We start from the raw sequence: 11,466 nt of genomic DNA on the forward strand, positions 1-11,466 counted from the left end.
AAGCAGTGACGGAGCCAACAGGTCAGACCACGGAGGGGAAGCGCACCCCCAAAGGAGTGAGGGGTGTCCCTCACTCCGGGGCTGTCTGTGGAGTCAGAAGGGTGAGCCCTCTGAGCCGCCCCCTCCACCTGTCCCCTCCGGGCCGTGGGGAGCGGGCCCCAGCCTGGGCTGGGCCTGGGGACTCCCAGCACCACAAGGGAAAGGATCTGATAAGGTTGTAAATAGCACCCTCTCCATCTTCTTGGGGTGCTCCAAGGATGACCTCACCTGTGACACGGCCTGTGAGCCAAGAAAACAGGGCTGGGCCGTTTCTAGAGGGGAAAAGCGAGCCCAGAAAGGACCCGGTGGGGGGAGCAGGCCTGGCTCCTCGGGCCCCCCAGGCTTGGCCGATCCCGCCCCAGCTTCGACTATGGGTGGCTACGCTTTCATCCGTATGAAATGGGAGTTCCTGGGGACGTGAACCAGGTGAATCTGACCAGGATGACGGTGGTGAGGGGTGGGCAGCTCCCAGAGGCCTCGGCTTCCTGGGTGGGGCTGGGCTGTTCCGTAAAGCGCAGCTCTCTGTGAAAAGGCAGACGGCTGGTTGCCGCCTGGAGGGGTGGGACGAGGCGGATGGGAGGGAGGAGGGCGGCCCCCAGCGAGAAGGGGGCCCGGAGCAGAGATGGCTCTGATGTTAAGTGGGGGCTCCTGACATTTTCAGGCCGCGAATATTTCTCAGGTTAACATGTTAAGAAAACACCTGTAGGATTCCGAAGGAAACCAGTGATGTTAAAGTGCCGTCATCAGAATGTGAAAAATCAAAGTTAGATACAGTCGCACCTGCTTCTTTGGAAGCACGTTTGTTGGCAGGACCAGCCTCCGGGCCTCACAGCCACCGCCATTTCCAATGGTGTGAGTGTCGGTGGTGCTTGGAGAGGGAAGGGGGCATCTGTGCCATGGGTGACAAGGCTGTGCCTGCGGCAGGGCCCGCAGTCCGGGAGGAGAGCCCCGCCAGCCTCACCAGACGTCTCTGAAGGCCGGCTGGTCAGGGAGAAGGTGGCGCTGGACCGGAGGCGGGCAGGCCCCCGCCTTGGGGCCGCCCTTCTCACTGCGCTCTTCCCCGGAGCTCCTTCACTCCTCCCGTGATCTTTGCTGAGCACCTGCCGTGTGCCAGACATGCCCTGGGTGCTGGATGGCAGTGAAGGAAGCTGAGAAACACACCCTCTCCCTCATGGGCTCTTGTTACGCATGCGTCTTCTCTGTCTCCCTGACTAGATGGTGAATTGGGGGAGCGTGGGTTGCACCTTAAACTTTCAGGACCCTCGTAACAGCCAGCGTAACAACAGCGTAACAGTGTGTGCAGCTGGCTTGTGTTGACTGACTGTCAGAGCGTAAGGCAGTTGCCTTTCCAGCACCAACAAGAGGCGAGCCAGCCAGAGGCAGCCGTCACCTACCAGGTCAGGGCAGCATAGGTGGGGCAAGTTTGGGGGCCAGGCAGGAGCGGTCACTGGGCCCACAGGAGAAGTGGCTGGGCCCCCATCTGTTGTCTGTGCTGGCGTGTGCTTGGGCCCTTGGGAACCCCGCCTTCCAGCAGGGAACTCTGTGAACCCCAGCACCCCCCTGCACCCCCTCCCCATGAGTGACACAGAAGAACGGTCCTGCCTCCCCTTTTACTAAAGGGGAAACAGCTCAGACAGAGCCACGGATTTGTCTACCGCAGCTGTTCCCTTTGTCCAACACCCCGGCGCCCAGAGGCATGGCCAGTGTCTGTAGACAGCACGGTTGTCACATCCAGGCGGAGGGACACTCTGCACCTGGTGGGTGGAGGCCAGGATGCTGCTCAACACCCGGCAGTGCACAGGGCACCCCAAGCAATTATCCAACCCCAGCGTCACAGTGCTGGACTCCCCACCCTGCGTCTGTCACACTGGGGTGGGGCTGGGAGACAAGACCTTCACCTCTGGTTATAATCTCTCCACTGCGGGGCAAATAACCGGCACTGTTGTTATTTGTGGCGGTGGTACCACAGGTGCCATACGTTTGAGTGGCCACCTCCACATCCAGTGACATCACTGATCATGTGAGAAGCAGAAGGCACAGGTCTGCTGAGTAAGTCAGCGCTCACTCCGAAGTCCCTCTTTCTTTGTTTTTGTGAAGCACAGTCAATCACAAGGCGCCAGTTTCTGGTGCGCAGCACAACGCTTCAGCTGTGCATGTACGTGCACACACGCGTTTTCACATTCTTTTCGTCGAAGGTCACTACAAGGTGTTGAGTATACTTGCCTGTGCTCTACATACAGCACACACAGAAACTTGTTTATCTATGTGCAGTAGTTAATATTTACAAATCGCAGACTCCCAGTTTATCCCTTCCCGCCCCCTTGCCCTCTAATAACCATAAGATTGTTTACTACGTCTGTGAGCATCATTCTTTGGAGACCAGCAAAGACAAAGGCTGATCACAGTCAGCGGAGTGTGGCTGTCACTCTGTGAGGTATGACTTCATTTAGAGCAAATGGCCATTCTAATTAACTGTGTTCATTTTCAACTTCAAGTTTGCTTGTGCATTTAAAGATGAAGTGATAGCTGTTACCGTGTTGGCTCCACCAGCAGGAGAGTTCCACCAACCGCGAACTGACGCCAGTTTGCCACCTGTGTTATCAGATGTTTCAAATAGAAAAGCCAATTAAGCTAATTTTAAAAATTGCTTAATTTTTATTCAAATCATTAAATACAAGTAAAGCTTCGAACATTTATTCTGTTGAAGATGGGTCCCGTGGTGTTTTTGAAAATGCAAGATGTAAATGCAAACTCAGCTAAAAAGTCAATATTAATGATGTCACTACTTGTTTTCATTGAGATAAAACAAATACACATGCTGAGGTCACACAGTGTCATGGTAAAAATGTGTTATTATTAAATTAAGAAAGTATGGAGCTTGACTATTATAAAGATAAGAAATAACAAGTGTTAGTGAAGATGTGGAGAAAAGGGAGCCCCTGTGCACTGTTTGCAGGGATGTAAATTGGGGCAGCCACTACAGTGGAAAACAGTGTGGAAACAGTGTGGAGTCTCCTCAGAAAAATTAAAAATAGAACTGTCATATGATCCAGAAATCCCATGTCTGGTATTAAACAAAGAAAAGAAAACACAAACTTGAAAAGATTTATGTACCCTCCTTGATCATCCCAGCATTGTTTACAATACCTAAGATATGGAAACAACCTAAGTGTCCATTGATGGATGAATGGATAAGGAAGCGTGAGATAAATAGATAGATAGATGATAAACAGACAATGGAATATTACTCAGCCATGAAGAAGAGTGAAATGTTGCCATTTACAACAACATGGATGGACCTGGAGGGCATTATGCTAAGTGAAATAAGTCAGAAAGCAAGACAAATACCATATGATCTCACTTACATGTGGAACCAAAAAAAATAAATAAAGAAACAAAAAACAAGCACATAAATATGGAGAACGTGTTGGTGGCTGTCAGAAGTGGGGGGGGGGGTTGAAAGTTGCTAAGAGAGTAGATCTTAGAATTCTCATCACAAGAGAAAAAACCATAACAACGAGTTTTGTATGTCAATGAGACCTCCATAAACTTAATTAATGATTTTTTTAAAAGAAAGTATGAAGCAGAAATATAGTTGGAATTTTTGTGGTGAACACTTAATTCATAAATGACTCTTCAGCTGCAATATATCATTAATTGAAATAAAAGCTGCATTATATCAAAACTTACAAACCCCTTTCTATATGCAGAGTTAGAGAAACTGAACTACACAATTTCTGTGATGAAGCTGATGCAGATCACAAATAGGAAAGACTTCATCAGGGCAGCATGTTCTGTCTCCCTTCGAGGTCCATATCTGGTCAGTTTTTAGAAATGCGTAAGCTGTGAAAAAGTCATTTGCACATCGATCTGCATGACTTACAGTGTTACTAGATTCCTGTGTGAGCAACTGGATCCTCTGGATTTGGGTTGCATTTTGGTCAGAATCTTTAATCAAACTGTTCAACAAATCGATTCCCAAAAACTTCTTTTGAAGCTTTTGGTGAATCATTGTCATTATTGAAAACAAGATGAAAAACAGACAGACTAAATGTATCGCTTCAGATGAAAGAGAAAAACTGAACAAACTGCATGATGCCTGCCCAAGTGGTGTATGAGAAGGACTTTGGAATTCCAAAATGGCGCCTTGGAATATCTTTGTTTATGGGGCGGATTTTTGAACAGTGCTCATATTTTAATTGGAGAGGTACACATATAGACAGGAATATATCTGCATGTATGCACATGTCTGCATGTATCAGAATGGAATAAAACTGAGAAGACCTACCGTTTTCAGCATATAATTTTGACAAAGCATTCAAAAGAATCATACATGAAAAAAAATGCCTATTTGACACATTTTGCCTTATAAAAATATTTATGAAAGGAAGATTCTCTGGATGGAAGCCAAAACACAGAACCTGTGAAAATAACTGAGCTAAATTTCAACACCTTCATTACAAAAACATTGCGGTGTCCTTCTCTGAGCAGAACGGGGCCAGGTGGTACCCGCACAGGCTACTCACTTATCCAATAGCATCAGGGTTTACAGAGAAGACACCGTTTAACTCACCAGCCAGTTCAGATTTATCATCAACATAATGTCTTCTGGAAGAACACGCCAGGCAATTTTGTGAAAAATTAAAAGTAATAAAGCAACTGTGAATGTCATATATCCTTCTGGAAAATACCACTAACATGGCATCAAATCACATAAGATTAAAAAACAGATTAAGGAGTGTGAACTTAAAAAAAAATTTTTTTGGTGGGGGAGGTAACCAGATGTATTTATTATTATTATTATTATTATTATTATTATTATTATTATTATTATTTTATTTAACAGAGGTACTGGGGATCAAACCCATGACCTCACGCATGCTCAGTCCGCGCTCTACCACTGAGCTGTAAACTTCCCACCAAGGAATGTGAACTTTTACCAAGAACAGTTACTCAGTTGCTTTTTAATATCTAGACAATCAATGCAAAGAAGGAATCTGGTTTTTGGGGGTTTTTTTTGCTTTAATGTAGCAAATGTTATCTTTATTTTTTGAAAGAATTTGGCTTTTTCTCTGTAAATACAATTTTCACCTTATTAGAAATGAAAGTCACATAACCATTATATTTTCCTCATTTCTTTATAAGCTGTTTTGAGTGTTATTTTCCCCAGCTTTACTGAGTTATAATTTACATCCAATAAAATCCACCCACTGTAAGTGTGCAGTCTGGTGAATCTGGCAATTGTTCATAGCCATGTAGCTGTCACTCGGTGCTACTGTGAGACTGAGAACATTTCTATCACTACAGTTTCACAGGGCTCCGCTCCCCTGAATCTAGCCCCTCCTGACCACTGACCTGGAAAGCATTTTTAATTTTTTAAACAACTTTTTTGAGGTATAATTGCCATGTAATACACTCTACATAATGTAACGTGCACAATATGATTACCTTGACACATGTGCACCCCCGTGAAGCCACCACTTCAATCGAGAGCGTGAGCACGCCCGGCCTCCTTCTGAATGCAGACACAGCTGCTCTATCACCGCACCTGTTGACGGACACTTGGCTTGTTTCCTTGTTTGGCTTTACAGGCAAAGCTGCTATGAGCATTTGTGCAAAAGTTTTCCCGCGGACACGAGCTTTCATTTCCATCGGTAAGTACCTAGGAGTGGAGTGCCTGAGTCATAAGTTAGGTATACGCCTAACTTTTTAAGAAACTGTCAAACAGTTTTCCAAAGAAGTTGTACCATCCTGCACGCCTAACAGCAGTGCACGAGGGTTCCGGCTGCTGAGCATCCGGCCAACACCAGCACTAATTATAGCCGTTCTCATCGGTGACAGTCCACTGTGGTCTTAATGTGCATTTCCTTAATGACTAATGCTGTCGAATATCTTTCATGTACTTATTTGCCATTTGTATATCTCTGATGAAGTACATATTCAAGTAATTTGCTCTTTTTTAAAAAAATTGGGCTCTTTTCTTTTTTTGGAGGGGAGAGATTAGGTTCATTCATTTATCTTAGTGGAGGTACTGAGGACGGAAGCCAGGGCCTCATGCATGCTAAGCACACACTGACTTCTAACCTCCCCCACCTTTGCTGTCTTACTCTTGGGTTTGGTAGCTCTTTGTATACACTGGATACAAGTCCTTTACCAGACACGTCACTTGCTAGCATTTTCTCCAGTCTGTGGCTTTTCATTCACTTCACTGTGTCTTTCGAAGAGCAGAAGTTCTGGATTTTGATGAGGTCCAATTTGTCCATCTCTTTCTTGTACAAGCTGTGCTTTTGGAGCTGTAACTAAGACATCCCTGTCTGACCCAAAGTCCCTAAGCTTCCTCAGCCATCTCCTAACTTTTAACAGCATTAGGTTTTCCATTCAGATGTATGATCCACATTGAGTTGAATCTGTATGCAGTTCAAGCTGCGATCTTGAAGTGGAACCATGCGAGCGTTGCCCTGTTTCTAGATTACGTCACTCTGTTGTCCAACTCAGTGCCAACCCTCGCTGCCTCTGAAAGAGAAATAATAAAACAGCTGCGCTCAGGCTAACTAACTCCTGGCCTTATACTAGCCGTTTGCATTTAAAATGGTCGGCAACTCTGACTGACCGGACCCTGCCCCCAGCCCCAGGCCCACTGCTACAATTAGAGCTGGAGTTATTAATTTTCCTGTTTGTTTACCTCACTCTGGCAATTGACATTTACAATCATGTTTGGATTCTGAGGCATCCCCCTAGGAAGGGAGTCACCGGACGACAACCTCAGGAGAGTGACCAGACCCTCCGAAGTCCCTCCTGGCGCCTAATGAGTCTGATCAGATAAAGAAGGTCGCGGGTGGATGGCCCTCCAGACCACCGGACGGTCCCACGATGCGGGACAGACTCGCCAAGACTCCGGAGGAAGCTTCATCACAGACCCCTGCTGACTGCTGTCCCCCTTCACTCTCCAGCTTGTTCACTATGTCATCACTAAGCCCCAGCCCTGAGACGGGCTCACAGTTCTGAAGGCACGAGCCTGCTGTGAGTCCCCTTCACCCGGCAAGGTAATAAAGCTGCCTCTTTTCTTCTAAGCTCCAAGACCTTGTCTCTGGGTTATTTGGCTGGTCAGGGACGGGGGCGATATTTCGGCAACACCTTGGTAACTGTCGCTTTATAATGCACCTTGAGGCCAAGCAGTGTAAAGCCTCCAGCCCTTCTGTTCCAGAGTCGTTTTGACTGCTCTAAGTCCTTAGCATTTTCATATAAATTTTGGATTTGGCCTGTCAATTTCTACAAAAAAAAAATAAGCCCGCTGACATTTTGATGGGGAATGCATTGATTATACAGATCAATTTGAATGCAATTATTTTGTAGATACACAAATATAAAATTAATTCCTCCTGTGTATGCAAAGTGCTTAGAAATATACAATTTCAATTGTTTGAAATATACAATTTCAAATGTACAATTTTTCAAAAATAAAGTCTTGAAAAAGATGTCCTGATTTGGACAATAAATTTTATGATGACTGGCTCTGAGTTTGATGTGACCGTGGAAGGATCAGGCTGCCACTTCCTGAGTCCAGTGATCTGGCTTAACTTTAGCAAAACTGGGACAAGACGTTCTGTGCTTTTCATGTGACACCACCATCTGTGAAATACTGCCAGAAACTTGAACCTGAGTTCGGTTAAGTTTATAGAGCCAACTTCCGTTTACAGGAAACATGAAGGCAAAAGGAGGAAGTTAAATGACACAAGGAGGAAGGAAACAGGTAATTCCCGAACACAGGACACTCTACAGGTCAACCCACCTGTTTTTGTTTTTGTTTTTAAGTGATGGGAGAGTCTCTCTAGATTAAAAGAGACCTAAGAGATCATTCAACCTAGAATTCCAACAAACTGGAAAAGGGTACTTTTAAAACAAGTGGGGAAATTTGAATATGGATCGATTTTTAGATAATACCCAGGGATTAGTGTTAATTTTGTTAGAGGTGGAAATATAAGAAGGAAGCAACTTTGTATTCTACTGCAAGTTAATCACTAAAGGGATGTTGCTTCTAAGCTTAGATTGAACCCTGTCTCCCAGGCAATGAGCGTTCAGCTGCGACACCTCTGTCTAGCTCACAGGAAACGTCCTGACCACACCCACCCGTGGAGGGCCGCAGAAGAGAAGAAATTGGCGCATCCCCTCAGGAGTCTGGCTGGAAGCAGGACTATGCCCCCTTCCCTTTGAGCATAAAAGAAGCTTGAACTTTAACTTGGGAAGATGGTTCTTTGGGACACTAGTCCACAATCTTCTCACTCTGCTGGCTGTCTGAATAAAGCCACTATTCCTTGCTCCAGCAGCTCGTCTCTTGATTTACTGTCCTGTCGGGCAGGAAGCAGACGAGCTTGGGAACAGTAATGGCATTGCGGTTGTGTAAGGAAACGTTCATGATATTTTGCGTTGCCGTGAACAGAACTATGCAGGGGGTGAAATGACATGATGTCTGGGATTTGCTTTAAAATACTCCATTGGAGAAAAGAATAAAGAAAAAAGATGGCTTTATTCAATGTGGCATAATCTTAATAATCGTTGAAACTGGAAAATAGGGCTTCGCATGTTGAAGTTACTATTCCCTCTACTTTTGAATAGATTTGAAATTTCTTAAAAAAAAATAAAACTAAAGAAGGGTTGAGTAGGGGGTGCATAAAAGATTTTTAGGGCAGTGGGTTACTCTGTACCGGACCGTAGTGGTGGATGGAGGTCATTACACATTTGTCCAAACCCACAGAACGTGCAGCATGGAAAGTGACCCTAACATGCACCGTGGACTCTGGATGATGGTGACATTCCATGCAGGTTCATGGATTGTGACAAACGTACCCCGCTGGTTGGGATGTGGGTAACGGGGGAGGCTGTGCACCGGTGGGGGCAGAGGGGGCACAGGAAATCTCTGTACCTCCCCCTTAATTTTGCTGTGAACCTAAAACTGCTCTAAAAAGTAAAGTCTATCTAAAAACACGAATAAATAGATGAACAAACAGGCATGGGCAGGTGATCAGTTCTGGCCCCTGAGACATACAGAGAGACCTACCGGAGTCTTCTGGGAGAGTATTTTTCTCATGAAAAGGAACACGTGAGGGAGACTTCCCTTCCCACTCTGAATATGATCGTCTGCATCTGATGCTGAGAAAGGTGGCAGCTGTCTTGCCCTTGGGAGAGGGGGGCCCCATTAAAAGCGCCAGACCACCGGCAGGGATGGTGGGGCAGAGCCGGGGAGACCCTGGTCCTCGTGCACACTGCTGGGCTGCGAAGTGACCGCCCTGCCGCAGGCAGAGCTCCGTGAGACACGGTTTTTCCTGCTTGTGTAAATAACACCTTTTCCCTTTAAGGCTACTTCTGGCTGGGTTTTCTTATTGACATACCACCTCTTTGGGCAATTAACAAATCCAGCGTCTATGCGGATCTTTGGGGTCTTCTTCCAACTTTGTTGTAAATGACTCAAGGTCTTCTTATCATCCTTCCAGCTCCTCTGAGATGTTGGACATATATTCATCCAATCGGCATCATTTAAACTTATTTATTCAAATCTACATCCAAAGGCCTAAGGCCAGTGGCCAGATGAATCAGTAACAGTCGCAGCCCCCAGCCCCACTCCAGCACACACTTGAAGAGGAGGGGAAGTGAGCACAGGACGTGAGCACCGAGAACCACGGAAACTGACTGCGGGGTTCAGAGTCTCACAGAAGGCTTCCTGGAGGAGGTGGCCTACAGACTGAGCTGGTTGTGCTTCACCCAGTGGAGATAAGAATGAAGGTGGGTGTTGAAAGCTCCCAAGGTAATTGAGGCGAAACAAAGGCCTAAAGGAAGAAAATCCAGTTTCCTTCAGGGCATCTTGGCCCAAGTACAGATTTCAACTAGGGAAGTCTGGAAATAAAGGCTCAGATTGTGGAGAGTCTTATAGGCCTGCATAAAGAGATGTTTGGTCTTTTTTTTTCCTTAATTGAAGTATGGCTGATTTACAATGTTGCGTTAGTTTCTGGTGTGCAGCATAGTGATTCAGCTAGATATGTATATGTTTGATCTTTATTTGCCAGATGGGGAAAAAAATCACGTGATGATCAACAATTTCTAGCCCTTCATTTTAGGAATAACACAAGGCTTATTGTAAGTGGTTTGCCCACAGGCCTCCCAGGCCTGGACTGCTGGCTTGCCCTTCGGGCCCTGACTCAACCTCCAGGAGGCAGGGGCCACCTCTCAGTGGGGGTGGAGGTGACACGTCCCAAAACCCAGAGCTGAGGGTGGGGATAGGATGCTGTCCAGAGGGAAATGACAATTCTCATCTCCCGGTGACAGACAACTGAGGTCCCTTTTACCTTCTGTAAATGGAGATAACCCCCAACTTAAACAGGGATTTAAAAGGTTGAATAATTAGATTTTTTTAAAATCTAGTACACAGTAATAACTCAGTAAACAATAATTATTCTTACAGCAAGATCTGATCAACATATCAAGGTAGACCCAAAAGGTCACTCTTTCTGGGGGGAGGACTAGCGACTCACTTATTAAATCCAATTAAAATATCACCCCCTCCCCATTCTTCTCCACTCTCTCCCAAGTGAGCCTCTGCGGAAAACATCCGTTCACCCCCTGGCTCACCAGCTGAAAGCAGGCCGTTTAAGGGCCATTTTATAATTTACTGTAATTAACTCACTATGTCAACTCTGGGTGTTAAACGTGCCCCAAGGAGCAAACGTCATTGGAAAAGCAATGAGGCTGAAGGGACACAAACCCGGGGTGCTGGCCGGGCACAAGCTCCCTGGAGTCACGGACAGCGCGCAGGGCAGGACCCCGTCTGGGGTGGGGGAAGCTCTGGGGCTGCGTCTAGTCACCAGCCCCTGCGGACTGGGGCCCCAGCCTCGAAGAAGGCTGTCACGGGCGTGCCGGCCCTTCAAAACCACAGTCTACCTCAAAACAAGAAGTTCAAAGCGACTGTGCTGTCCTGCAGGGGGTCTGGTTGTGTCTGACAGTCTTCCACAAGGGGCTCTGAGTGTCACGTCATCTGACCATGTGACGGCAGGGGCCCCAGTTCACATGTTCTCCAGGACTCGGGATGTAAACAGATTCCTGGAGTCCGCCAGGCTCGGGGGCGCAGGAGCCGTCACACCCACGAGGGGGCCTGGGATGGAAGGGGGCGGATTACAAGCCAGTCATGTTAGCGGCTGGAAGGCTGGCTCCTCATTGTTTCTGCGGGTGATTCTCAAGCAATTTGGCAACAACTGACATGGCTCTTCCTAATGCCACTTGGGGGGCGGGAGTCTGGATGGGAGAGTTCTGGATCAAAGGTAGATTTCCGGGTGTAGGTAAGGTGTTTGATAAACACAAAGGATGAGTGTATGTCTGCATTTGTGATGAATAATTCAACAACAGGAGGGAGGGAGGAAGGAGGTCCAGTTGCCTGTAAAG

General features: G+C 46.6%; 1 long non-coding RNA gene across 1 annotated transcript; it reads left to right on the top strand.

Moving 5' to 3' along the window:
• Window positions 1–226: 226 nt before the first annotated feature.
• Window positions 227–7,262, top strand: LOC116279951 (uncharacterized). The gene is made up of 3 exons (XR_004189344.2): window positions 227–465; window positions 5,631–5,693; window positions 6,766–7,262. It is a non-coding gene; the product is annotated as an uncharacterized lncRNA (long non-coding RNA).
• The last annotated feature ends 4,204 nt before the right edge of the window (window positions 7,263–11,466 follow it).

The sequence above is a fragment of the Vicugna pacos genome, chromosome 1, assembly GCF_048564905.1.
Source record: "Vicugna pacos chromosome 1, VicPac4, whole genome shotgun sequence".
In the NCBI taxonomy this organism is placed as follows: domain Eukaryota; kingdom Metazoa; phylum Chordata; class Mammalia; order Artiodactyla; family Camelidae; genus Vicugna; species Vicugna pacos.